General features: G+C 39.3%; 1 pseudogene across 1 annotated transcript; it reads right to left on the bottom strand.

The window, feature by feature from the left end:
- Positions 1 to 779: 779 nt before the first annotated feature.
- Positions 780 to 2253, bottom strand: LOC145123689 (putative carboxylesterase 2 pseudogene; annotated as a pseudogene). Its single transcript, XR_013715241.1, has 2 exons — positions 2216 to 2253; positions 780 to 2016 (listed from the first exon to the last, which is right to left on the bottom strand). The product of XR_013715241.1 is annotated as a putative carboxylesterase 2 pseudogene (transcript).
- Positions 2254 to 13635: the final 11382 nt, after the last annotated feature.

Below are 13635 nucleotides of genomic sequence, written 5' to 3'. Positions count from 1 at the left end.
TGATATGTAAATATATAGTTAGCTGTTATTTCAGTTATTCTGTTAGATGCTCATTTTGAGCTGATATAAGTTCTTGTATCATTTTCATTCAAGATCAATGAAAGATTATCAAGTTTCATTTCGTATTAATAAGACATTCGGCAAAATTATTTTACTTTAAAGGCTACTATTTTCTTATTTGTGACATATATCGTTAAAGATGTTTACTATTATATTTTTCAAAAAATTTCGTTAAGCTTTAGTTTTGTGACATTATTACCTATATATTCAAGAAATCATTTTTTGATTTTCAAATTGATGTTTTAATTGGTCAAAATGTTTAACCTTACGAGGGTGTTTCCATTGTTAAAAAAGAAGGTTGGAGAAGAGGTTGGTGCAAATAAGAGTGTGTAATTTAAAACAAGAAAAATAAGCTTTCTAGATTTCGATTAACGGTGCACATGAGGATGCGGATATGGTACCAAGTATTTTCTTGGTTGATTTGTTTCTTGGTAATATTTTATTTGATTAGAGAGCAACATATCCATTGATATCTCAAGAATATAGTCAAGAGACACTAAAACACAATTATACTCGCTTAAAACAACTTTGTTAGTTGAAGTTTTTATGATAATAATGTAACCATTTGGGATTTCAACCAAACAAATTAATCAACTTCAGACAAATGATTAATGATTTCGGTAAAAACACGTGGAATAAACTTCTGAAAAACAGTAATCGAAAAACTATAAAACTAAACATAAAATATATTGTGGTTGGAATGGTGTGACATACGTTCGTGGACGAACATGAATGAGAATTTTATTAAACTTGCAAAATAAAATTACAATAACTCACAAAAAATTGTACCTCACTAGCTTTAACAAGAAATATTTCTTATTCACATACTATTCCAAAGTGCTATGCTTTTAACCAAATCTATGTGCAGCCAACTTTATTTTACTAGAAGCAAGTAAACCCTATTATAGTATTATTCTTCCTTGATTCATTGTAAGAAAAAACCAAACAACAAACAAAATCACATTATTATTCTATTACATTGACGGAGATTTGTCTTTCACTAGTTGGATGATTAGGTTACTTATCGATGTGATTGATGAAGGTACAAATTCTTTTGCGCAGTGTACAAGAACTATCTGCAGAATGGCTAAATAGGAAAAACACATGGTCTTCCCCTTTATCCTCAATAACCTCAAGACTTCCATTCCACCCACTTTTACCCAAAATGTCCTTATAATACCATCCTCTATCCTTCAATATATCTTTCTCAGCAACACAAACCAGTACCCTGGAGCATCCAAGATCCGACACCTTCGGATCCTTATCCGGGTTAATAAGCGGATCATCCAACCCACTTGCTCCCGGGTAGGCAAAGATCCACATATCTTCAATTAACGCTTTCCATGGGTGTTCTTCTTCAGACCCGATTCGATCTTCTCCCCAAAAATACGGGTGGAGCAGGATAGTACCCTGTAGGTTCATGCTCAATCTCGGATTTTCTGAACCGACCCGGATTGCCATGTGGTGGGCGATATTAGCACCGGCGCTGTCACCGGCGAAGAATACAATTTCAAGATCGGCGAAGTCATTTAGCCAAGTGTCCGGGCAGTTTCCGGCGACCCATTTGATTGATTCCCAGGAATCTTCAAAGCAGGTGGGGACGGGATGGTCCGGCGCCGTTCGGTAGTCAACGGAAACTATGACGACGTTGGACTCCGCAGCGATGAGGTTTAAGAAGTTATGGTAGAAGGGGGATGCGGCAGTTTGGGTGATGAATCCACCGCCATGGAAATAGATCAGAAGGGGGAGTTTTTTGGTGGGGGTTTTGGGAAGGTATAGCCTGGCGGAGAGGTTGGTTTCAGGTGAGATGATGACGTCTTTGGATTGGACGCCGGAGGATGGATCAACGCCGGCGGGAACGTTGTCGGTGCCGGAGAGTTTCTGGAATCGGCCATCTTTGTATACTTGAATGACTCTAGGAATTTCTTTAACGATCTGATTCGGTGATGAATCCATCTGCCGAAAATTTTAAGAGAGTAGAAGTAATGTAAATGGAAGCTTGCTTTAACCATAATCATAGTATAAATAATCGGTAATTGTAAATATATAACAATATTAACATTAACATATGTTATAAAAAAATATAAACATTGTAGTAGTTGTCAAATAAAACATATTTTAGTAATTACTATATGATGGTAATATTTAAGATTACCTTAATTCCAATAAACTAAAAACTTTTATTTGGGAAGTCCAACTATTTTGTTTTTCTTTTGAATTCTCTTTCTATTTATAGTTTTAAGAGTCAAAGTTGCTTTTCTTTTTTCAAAGATATTTTTTTGACTGTCACTACAACGTCCCATTAATTGAATATGACAACCCACCTTTAAAGACCAAGCATGGCAAAACAAAAAAAAAAAAAAAAAAAGGCAATAGATTCCAATGCTACATGCCAATAATCAATTGAAGATAAATGATCCGTCTAATTCATTAAACCTTATCTGCTAAAGTAAAGTTATAATATTGTTCATAAAATCTTGAACTTTTGTGGGTGATTTGTTATTCCACATAAGCCAACACATTGCTATATGCTACATCAACTAAATTCGTTTGTACTCGATATCAAATAAACAATTGAGCTATTTTAAGTGAGACTGGATTACGTTGTTTGTTAACTAAAGGCCACCAACCGTAGTTATATGTTATACCCAGTGGCGGATGCCTTTAGGAGCCAGGGGAGGCCATGGCCCCCCTGCTTTTTTAGCTGTTCATAAGTAATGTGAGAAATTGACAGAACAATCTGTCATAACTATAAAAAAAACTATAATTTTTTAGAATATATATAATTCTGTGATTTGTAGGAAATGCTAATACCAAAAATAAAATTTTAAATTATTATCTATTTTAATAACCTTAAGAGAAGAAAAGAAACTAAACAATCTAAAAATAAAATTGAAAACCTTAACCCTTGAGCATCATACGTCGGCGCCGCTCCTTTCACTCTCATCCTTTCCCGTGCATTTTCTCCGGTATCATTATCTTCATGAGTCGTTGAACGATCTCACTGGTCGAGATATCATCCTCTCCGACTGATTGATTGAACACCTACCGGCTTTGGTTCACAGGCCTCCACATCTTGCTTAGATGTAAGTCCACACAAGGCGTTCTCTCGATCTTGTTTCTTCTTTGTTAAAGTGCTTTAGGGAATTAGGGTATTGAGTTTTATCCTTTCTTGCCATACTGTTACAAAAAGGGTACAATATACAGTCGAGTCTTGCACGTTGGGATTTTCTGAAGATACATGAAATTTAACTTTTTACCTAATGCACTGTTTTCATGACCTTTCATTTTTCTATATATTTTTGTATTTATACTTGCTTAGTTGATTTATTGTTTAATATCTAATTATAGGTTTTAGGAGACATGAATAAATAATTAATAATAACATATTTTTGGGGAGGGTGAAATCACAAAATAAAGATGATTTCAAAAAATATAATGTGCTAAAGGCATTTTTATCAAACCAAAATTTTCATAAACCTAGTTGATAACAGTTAGAAAACCGATTTATAGCTATATAAATATGGCTATATAATTTTGTTTTGAACTGTGGGTTTCGCCCCCTGATACTAGTAGTCGTGTTCCGCCCCAGGGTATACCTAGTCTTTTAAAATTTTCTCTCTGTCTCTTTAGTCCTCTATTCATCATGACTTGTGTGCCACTTTCTACCGTTACTTCCATTAAATTATTAACTGACATTTGTCTTTTTATTAGAACGTAAAAAGAAAATGCAATATTTATATATTATGAGCCTACTATAAGTTTTTTTCTTTTTTCGTCACCCAGTAGTGTTATTGTTATTGGTTAAGAAAATATGATAGATGGAGCCTTTGTATCAACTATCGAGTATTGAACAAAGTCACCATTACAAGACAAGTTTCCAATTTCGATATTACACAAATTGCTTGATGAACTACATGGTGCAAGGTTATAAATAAAATAATAAATACCATTCAAAAAAGTAAAATAACAAATTTAAATTTAATATGCGAAAACATGTTTTTAAAATCAGCATTATGTTTTATATGGTTTGAAATCACATAGTTTAACTTTCATATGTAACCATTTACCACTTGCTCGATAATAAAATGTACCACAACACATGAGAAACACGTTGTACTATAGTAAAAGATTAAATGGTTGTTTAATAGTTGTTGATTGAATATGACTGAGTCAGATGCGTCTACAATCTAACTGAAATCTACATCAGACTAAAATCATATGGTTTGATTGTGTATTTGATAGGCTGTGCTGAATGATAAAATGATCATTGAGTAAACTACACGAATGGTCCCTATGGTTTGGGGTAATTTTCACATTTAGTCAATATCTTATTTTTTTAACTCGGAAGGTCTCTACTGTTTGTTTTTATTGCGCGTTTGGTCTCTGTCTTACCTAAAAATACTATTTTGCCCTTGATATTTTAATTTATTTAAATAAACACACTCCCAACCTCACCTTACCTTACCTTAACTACCACACTTTATTTAAGTAAATTAAAAAATCAAGGGTAAAATAGTCTTTTTAGGTAAGACAGGGACCAAGCGTGCAACAAAAACAAACTGTAGGGACCTTCCGAGTTAAAAAATAAGTTAGAGACCAAACGTATAAATTACCTCAAACCATAGGGACCATTCGTGTAATTTACTCATGATCATTTTACCCTTATGTTTTGTTCGCTACAAAGCATACATCTATTACCAAATAATTGAGAGAAATACTGACCCACTTGATTTAAAATTGAAAAATAACTCAACTGTTTGATCATATGTCAATTTTATTTGCAGGCAGAGAGATATGGATGTAGAGAGGAGCGATGGTAAATTAGTAAAATATGAATGGATATACAAGAGGTAAAACAAATTCTAGAAGTATGCCGATAGCATATACTAGCAACACATGTTGATTGTCCGACTACTCTCAACACAGAAAAGATAACTAAACTCTAAACTACTTCAATGCTACTTTGGTACCCTAAATCTAAGCCTCAACTCTCTCTTCTGAGGTGATGCCATCAGTAAGAGAATATTCCTTTAAGTCTAATCACATGCTATCTTCCTGTTTCTTTCTCTGCCACCTCTCCTCCTCACACCCTCGACTATGATCATTTCCACTCTTCTTACAGTCGTCGATGGTTGTCTCCTATATACGTGCCTAAACCACTACAATTTTCCTTCCCTTGGTTTCACGATAATCGACGCCACTTTTAAAAAATTTCTTATCGTCGTGTTAGGTATCCTATATAATAATATTTTATCACATGACCATTGTAACATTCGTATTTATGTGACTTCCTGTAACACCCGGTTCCTGGTACGTATTTAAATTCAAGTAAGTTTATGTTTTGCTCTGGGACTCGGCGAGTTGGAGGCCCAACTCGTCGAGTAGATTTGATATTTACCGGAAGTTTAATGATCTAATCGACGAGTCGGGAGACCGACTCGACGAGTAGAAGCTGTCTGGATGAAATCCTAATATTTGGGGTTTGCACCCTATTTAAACAACTTATAACGCCCCAACACAACCTCCATTGTTCCTCCCAACCCAGAGAAGGCCCTAACTCGAACCCTAAGCCTCTTTTGAGTGTTTTTTTTAGCTTTTTTGTGACTTTTGTGTGCATTTGAAGTTGGAAGAGAAGGAGGAAACTTGGGAGTTCAAGTGGAAGCTTGTAGATTCAAAGGTTTTGCTTCATTCTCAGTTCATCCAAGGTAAAAAGCTTGAAGCTTGACCATCTATCTCTTATCTCTTAGATCTGTAGCAGACCCGGTCCGCATGATCGCAACAACAGTTACGTTGCATCGGACCGATCAGCTCGCACTCCTTTTAAGAAAGGAGTATCTGATGGGTTTTGAGCATTCTAACACTCCTATGGTGTGCATACAACCCTAGAAACCTTGAATCTATGTTTTCTCTATTATACATGCAAATATTCATTTTCCAAGGTTTCATCCTAACTAGCATGTGATTGGGGTACATGTAATATAAAAACTAGTAGAATGACATACCTTTCTTGTTGCTTGGATTCCTTAAGACCTTGTGAGCCTAGCACCCCAAATGTGATGCCTCAAATGCTTCACACAACACCACAACTCTTGGAATAACTTGAGAGAAGTACACTTGTGCACAAATTCGGCTAGCCCTCACCCTTATGCCTTAGTTGCCGATTTTGCTCCATATGAGGTTCTTTATATAGTGTGCCACATGTAGGGTTACACCATGTAAACCCTAATGTGCATGGCTTTTCATTTCCTCCATGATCCATGGGTTTTAACCTCCATGGAGCGTCCATGGAGCACCCAATGAGACTTAGCCCAATCTATTGAATCATGGATCATAAGCCCACTATATAAGAATGAATGATTTACACAATCAATCCCCATATATTTAACTAGTCTCTTTTGATCACAAAATTAACTCCAAATTAATTCTTGATCAATACTAATTAAATAATATGATTTCATATTATTATATTAGAACTTATAATATATTAACAAATCATAAGTGTCCTTTCTCATTTTATCTATCCAATTGTTATGATGCCATGCAACCCAAATGGATCATGCCAAACCGGGTCAAGTACATACCAAATATAGTTATGGACTTAGACACCTTATCCAACAGTCTCCCGCTTGGATAAGTCTAATAACTATAGTTACAGTCTTACAGGTATGACTTTAGGATCCGACCAACAATCGTAGCTCTTTCAAAGTCTCACGGAACTAGGATGATGCGCCATTTAAGATAAGTGATCATATAACCCTTTGTTCAAGATATCAGCCAGACAAAGACATGGAACAACGTCGTACTTATTGTCAAGCAGTTTGTTTCCCGATTTCCGATTTGTTTGACATAGAACTTAATCGAACACATCAATTCAGTTCTGACCGGGCCCGGCACATAAGTCAAAACAAAATCATCGAGGGGCCCAAGATATCGCTTTTAATCCTCCAAGGACTAAAAGGAACAGATAAACTTTGACTCATATGCTTGTACTAACTAATCATCAAATTATACACAACAGCATGTTTTATAACATCAAGTTACTGATGCATTTTCGTACTATCAATGTACAACCAACTCATAGTCAACAACTCATATCTCTTGGTTTCAAGACTTATATATGATATTATCGTCTCACGATCACTCGAGATAAATTCCATGAAGTGATACAAGTAAGCGTGGGTTGAATCCAATACTCAGAACTTATGAGTACTCATGAATGTTGCAGCAACAATTGTTATGTCTAATACAATTCGGACATATCTACAAACCCAATTCATGACAGTCTTCTTTCAATACCTACTTTCAAAGTATGATCGACTGTGGACAGTTTGAATAATATGATATACCATAACATAATTATTATGAAAGTCAAAACATGCAAACTGAAACAATAGTAAATGATTGACACAAGACAGTACCATACTAGTAAATAAAAAACACATTTTATTTAAACATCAAATGTCAATTAAATTTCAACTATTACAAGTTTCGAAAGCTATCTAATTACTAAAACTAATATCATCCTTCAGCCCAATGCGTCTTGCATGCTGTAAATGCTTAACCCTACACAGTCCCTTCGTGAGGGGATCTGTTGGGTTCTCATTCGATGATACCCTTTTTGCCACGAGGAGTCCTTCTTCTATTCGATGTCTAATGAAGTGATATTTTCTGTCGATGTGCCTGGATCTGCCGTGATCCCTTGGTTCCTTGGCTAAGGCAACTGCACTCTCATTATCACAGAAAATCTCCATAGGCTCCTTTATAGCCGGTACAACTCCAAGGTCTCCAATGAAGTTCTTCAGCCATATCGCCTCCTTCGCCGCCTCGCTTGCTGCTATGTACTCTGATTCGCAAGTTGAATCAGCTACTGTCTCCTGCTTGGAACTTTTCCAAGTAATTGCTCCTCCATTTAAGGTAAAGTCCCAACCTGACTGAGAGCGGAAATTATCCCTATCAGTCTGGAAGCTAGCGTCACTATACCCCACTACTCTCAATTCATCACTCCCACCAAGGGTAAGGACCCAGTCCTTAGTCCTCCGCAGGTACTTGAGAATGTTCTTCACTGTAGTCCAGTGAGCCTTGCCCGGATTCCCTTGATATCTGCTGACCATGCTCAAAGCAAAGGCCACATCAGGGCGAGTACAAGTCATAGCATACATGATCGAGCCTACAGCGGAAGCATATGGTACTCGACTCATCTCATCTATCTCAGTCTCTGTACTCGGGCTCTGAGTCTTACTCAGTTTGGCGTTACTCTGGATCGGTAAGTCACCTTTCTTGGAATCCTGCATGCTGAATCTTTTCAGCACCTTATCCAAGTAGGTACTTTGACTAAGTTCAATTAGTCTCTTACTCCTGTCTCTCAATATCCTTATCCCTAGGATATAGGCAGCTTCTCCAAGGTCCTTCATAGCGAAACACTTCCCAAGCCAGGACTTAACCTCCTGCAAGGTTGGGATGTCATTTCCTATGAGTAGTATGTCATCCACATACAATACCAAAAAGCTAACTATACTCCCACTAGCCTTAACATATACACAGGACTCATCCTCGCTCCTTGAAAAGCCAAACTCTTTGACTTTCTCATTGAAACAAAGATTCCATCTGCGAGATGCTTGTTTCAATCCATAGATGGATTTCTCAAGCTTACACACTCTATTAGGGTACTTTGCATCGACAAAACCCTTTGGCTGACTCATGTAAACATCCTCAGCCAACTTTCCATTAAGGAAAGAATTTTTTGACATCCATTTGCCATATGTCATAATCATGAAATGCAGCAATGGCTAGCATAACCCTAATAGACTTAATCTTCGTTACTGGTGAGAAGGTCTCATCATAGTCAACTCCCGGAGTTTGAGTGAAGACTTTCGCTACCAGTCGCGCCTTATAACTGTGTACATTCCCATCCATGTCGGTCTTCTTCTTGAAGATCCATTTGCACCCGACTGTCTTACGACCCGGTACATTGTCAACCAAGTTCCAAACTTAATTTTCATACATGGACTGAATCTCGCTGTCCATAGCCTCCTTCCATTTGGCAGATTCAGGGCCTGCCATGGCTTCCTTAAAGTTGTTAGGTTCATCCAAATTTATCAGTGTACTATCACTGATAAATGCATCACCTTCTGTAGTAATATGGAAACCATAATAAAGCTCAGGTGTGTTCCTAACCCTTGTGGAATGCCTCAGAGGTACGGACTCATCAACTAGAATTTACTCCTCAGGTTGATTGCTAGTGTTTGAGGTTCCGTCACCGCTTGAATCTTGAAGTTCTTCAAGGTCAATCTGCCTCCCACTGTTTCCTTGGCTTATGAATTCTCTCTCACGAAAGACTCCTCTCCTTGCCACAAAGACCACATTCTCACTGGGTCTGTAGAAGAGGTAACCAAAGGATTTCTGTGGGTAGCCGATGAAAATACACCGCTCACTTCGAGGTTCGAGCTTGTCGTGAGTCTCGCGCCTCACAAAGGCCTCGCAACCCCAAATCTTGATGTGGTCTAAATTGGGAACTTTCCCAGTCCACATCTCGTGAGGTGTTTTGGCAACCTTCTTGGTAGGGGCTAGATTAAGGATATGGGCGGCAGTCTCTAAGGCATACCCCCAAAATGAGATGTGTTGGCAACCTTTTTGTTCAGATCGTTAGATCTACTTTGTTTGTTGTTCAGATGTCTAAAAATGCTTGGTTTCAGTTCATTTGAGCAACTCTCAAGTCTTAAAAGACTTTATCAGATCTATTTTTCATTTATATCTTGATGGGTTCTTCAGCAAGTAGTGATGAAAGAATGTCTTATGAGTTCTTAACCCATTTTCGTTTTTATTTTGGTGTTTTATCAAGCACACATGAGAAGAAATGGAATTTTTGTGATATTTCATCTCATCTCCAGTTGTTTTCCTAAAAGAAATCGTCTTTGGTTTATGATTTTCTTGGCAAAACACTGTTGAAGTTGTATATTTAGTGTTTCCTTCAAAGCTTAAAGAAGGAAAACGAATTTTTTCAGATCTGTAGATTTGCTCTTGTTTTTGTTCATTCAAACATCTTTCAAGCTTACACAAAACCCTATCAGATCTGTTTTTAAGTTATATCTTGGGGTTTTCTTCAGCAAGTTTGAAAAACGATTTTTATCCAGATTTTATGCATAGAACTTCAATCTCTGAAACATTTATTTGTACACACAGTTGTGTAACTTGTACATTTTACAAAAAACTTTCAAAAAAAGAAAAGGGAGAAGAAGTTTTGATGGGTCATAACCCACCTTCAGTCCATGTATTTTTCTGAGGATCTCATTTAGTTTATGGTTTTCAAATTCACTCAAGTTGTCTAAAAACTTGAAGTAAAAATAAATGAACTTTTTATCTTCTTTAACTTCAAATCTCATCTGAGTATTTTTGTATGCTTTTCACCCATCATGGTATTTAATTTTAACCCACTTCAAAGTTACCCTTGTGTTTTAATTACCATTTCAGTAAATGGTTTTAAAAAAAAAGATACAAAGAAAGTTATGTAGGAAATGATCTGTAAAAAAGAAACGTATAAGAAAAAAAAAAAGAAGGGGAGAAGAGTAGTATGCTTTCGCTACTCCATGAAGCATTTCAGAATATGCTCGCTAGAAGAGCTCAAGGTCCATTTTCTTCCTCTCCTCAAGTAAATCAATATCATTCATATATTACCTCCACTTAATAAAACTAAAAAATTCACTAAAGCCTTATTATGACAATCGCGACATACTCTCACCTTCAGTGAGTTTAGGTATTTATATATAAAAAAATACTAACCTACTACATAGTAGAGAACCTTTTTACTATAACATCGTATTTTCATAGGCAAAGATGCCACGTTTTGATAATTGAATTGGCAAACAGTGTTCAGTGTAATCATACCATTTTGGCATCGTTAGTTTGTAACTACTAATTGCATGCCACTCAAGCATTTTATACAACACACAAGTAGTTCGTCTATACAAATTTAAACATAGGCACATGTTGTGAACAACCTCTAAAACCACATGCTTACATGTTTTAACTGCCAATATCATGCACTTACCTTACTATTCCTTACAAAGTATGTAATAAGATAACTTACTATTATTGTTTACAATGGCATGTACAAACAAATGAGACTCGAGTGTGCAAACAACAAGCCAATATCATATATCCATCCGTTTTCACTTCTTCACCCATTCTAAAAAAGGGGAGTAGAAGGAGTAGCACAACACTATGCAGAGGTGTTATTTCTATTTCAAGTAAAGAGCTGAACTGCATAACGAGTTGACGTTATATACGACTGTGCATCCCTGGGAAAAGATCGGGGTTATGAATAAAGAAAAAGCTCCATGGCCCAACGCCAAACGTCAACCATGTTGCCTGGCTATCAGCAGCTATGTCGACCAACTTCAGGAAGTCTTGCTGCTCAACTCTCAACAGCCGCACTGCCTGGACCTCAGCAGTCGTGTAGCCTGACCCTCACCGGCCATGCGACCCAGCTGAGCAGCTGCAAAGCCTAGTCATCAGCAGTAACGTTGTCTGACTCCCGGCAGTCGTGCCAGTCGTGTTGCCCAATTTTTGTTAGTACTTGGGTCGCGTAGCTTTTCTCAGTAGTTGTGTCGCCTAATTTCCTGCAACTATGCATCCATAGTTTCCATTCCTCGCCTCCTCTAAGAAAGAGGGGGGGGGGGGGGTAGGGTTGGTGCGACACTATAAAGAAGTGATTTCTATTCCCAAGGGGAAGAGTTAAAGTACATGAAGAACTGACACTATGCATGATGGGGCATCCCCAAGGTGACATTGGTATTCTGGATTGAAAGAGTATCCTCGTGGTCCAACTCACGGTAGTCTTGCTGCCTAACTTTCAATAGTCGTGTTACTCACATGTCGCTAGCAGCTCGCTTCCCGGGCCTCAGCGGCCCTGCTGACTAGTTCCTGACAGCAGTTTCGCTACGCACCTCCTAACAGCAGCTACACTATCAAGCTCCAAGTAGCACCGCCACATAGCTCTCCGCAAACAACCAAGACACCGAGGAATCAATTATTAGTACGACTAGCGACGCAGCAAAGCATCAGGTACCATTCTGATTTAACCCATACTGATCACACGAGCTAGACACATAGATTATAGGGTGTTACGCCCAATCATGCGAGGTTCAGTACCCTCGCCTTGAGTCGTCTGGCTTCTCAGCCCGACTCCATTATAGCGGCAAGCTCCGCATGCGAGGTTCAGTACCCTCGCCCCGAGTCGCCTGGCTTCTCAGCCCGACTCCATTATAGCGGCAAGCTCCGCATGTGAGGTTAAGTACCCTCACCTCGAGTCGTCTGGCTTCTCAGCCCAACTCCATTATAGCGGCAATCTCCGCATGCGAGGTTCAGTACCCTCGCCTTGAGTCGCTTGGCTTCTCAGCCCGAATCCATTATAGCGGCAGGCTCCGCATGCGGGGTTAAGTACCCTTGCCTTGAGTCTCCTGTCTTCTCAGCGCGACTCCATTACAACGGCAAACTCCGCATGCGAGGTTAAGTACCCTCGCCTCGATTTGTCTGGCTTCTCAGCCCGACTCCATTACAGCGGCAAGCTCCGCATGCGAGGTTCAGTACCCTCTCCCCGAGTCGCCTGGCTCCTCAACCTGACTCCATTATAGCGGCAAGCGCCGCATGCGAGGTTCAACACCCTTGCCTTGAGTCGCCTGGCTTCTCAGCTCGGCTCCAACGGCATGCTCCGCATACGAGGCTCAAAGGCTTGCAACCTTTGCCTATATGACCCTACGCGATGCTTTCCTGCATGATCTATCTACGATCGTTGGCAGCTAAGCCCAATCCATTCCACGCGATGCTCTCCCGCGTGATGTATCTATGATCGTTGGCAGCCAAGCCCGATCCATCCCACGCGATGCTCTCCCGCGTGAGGTATCTACGATCGTTGGCAGCTAAGCCCGATCCACTCCACATGATGCTCTCCCGCGTGATGTATCTATGATCGTTGGCAGCCAAGCCCGATCCATCCCACGCGATGCTCTCCCGCGTGAGGTATCTACGATCGTTGGCAGCTAAGCCGGATCCATCCCACGCGATGCTCTCCCGTGTAACATCTCCATGGTCGCTAACCGCTAAGCCCAAGTTATTCTCCTAAGCCGCGCAACATAAGTCGCGCATCATCGCGCACCATAAGTCGCACACCACAAATTTATTATGCGCCTAACACCGCGCCCTTGGTGTTTCCTCTGTCACAGTCATCATGGTTCTCTTGTGCTCGGATGATCGATGAAGTGTTATCCACATTACAACCTGCTATAGTGAGGTTACTCTCCAGCAAGGAGGTCATCCCGACATCGGCCCTGCTACCTACTACCCTACAGCATCTCTGTTTCCTGGCTCTCGGAAACGGTCTTGCTATGCAACCTTATATGTAGCCTCGCCGCATACCCTACAACATCTCTGTTTCCCTGGCTCTCGGAAACGGTCTTGCTATGCAACCTTATCTATAGCCTCGCCCCATACCCTACAACATCTCTGTTTTTCCTGGCTCTCGGAAACGGTCTTGCTATGTAACCCTACCTGTAGCCTCGTTGTGTATCCCTCAGCACC

The sequence above is a fragment of the Lactuca virosa genome, chromosome 7, assembly GCF_052849685.1.
Source record: "Lactuca virosa cultivar CGN04683 chromosome 7, Lactuca_virosa_CGN04683_v6, whole genome shotgun sequence".
NCBI classification, from domain to species: Eukaryota; Viridiplantae; Streptophyta; class Magnoliopsida; order Asterales; family Asteraceae; genus Lactuca; species Lactuca virosa.
This window is presented reverse-complemented; position numbering and strand designations above follow the sequence as displayed.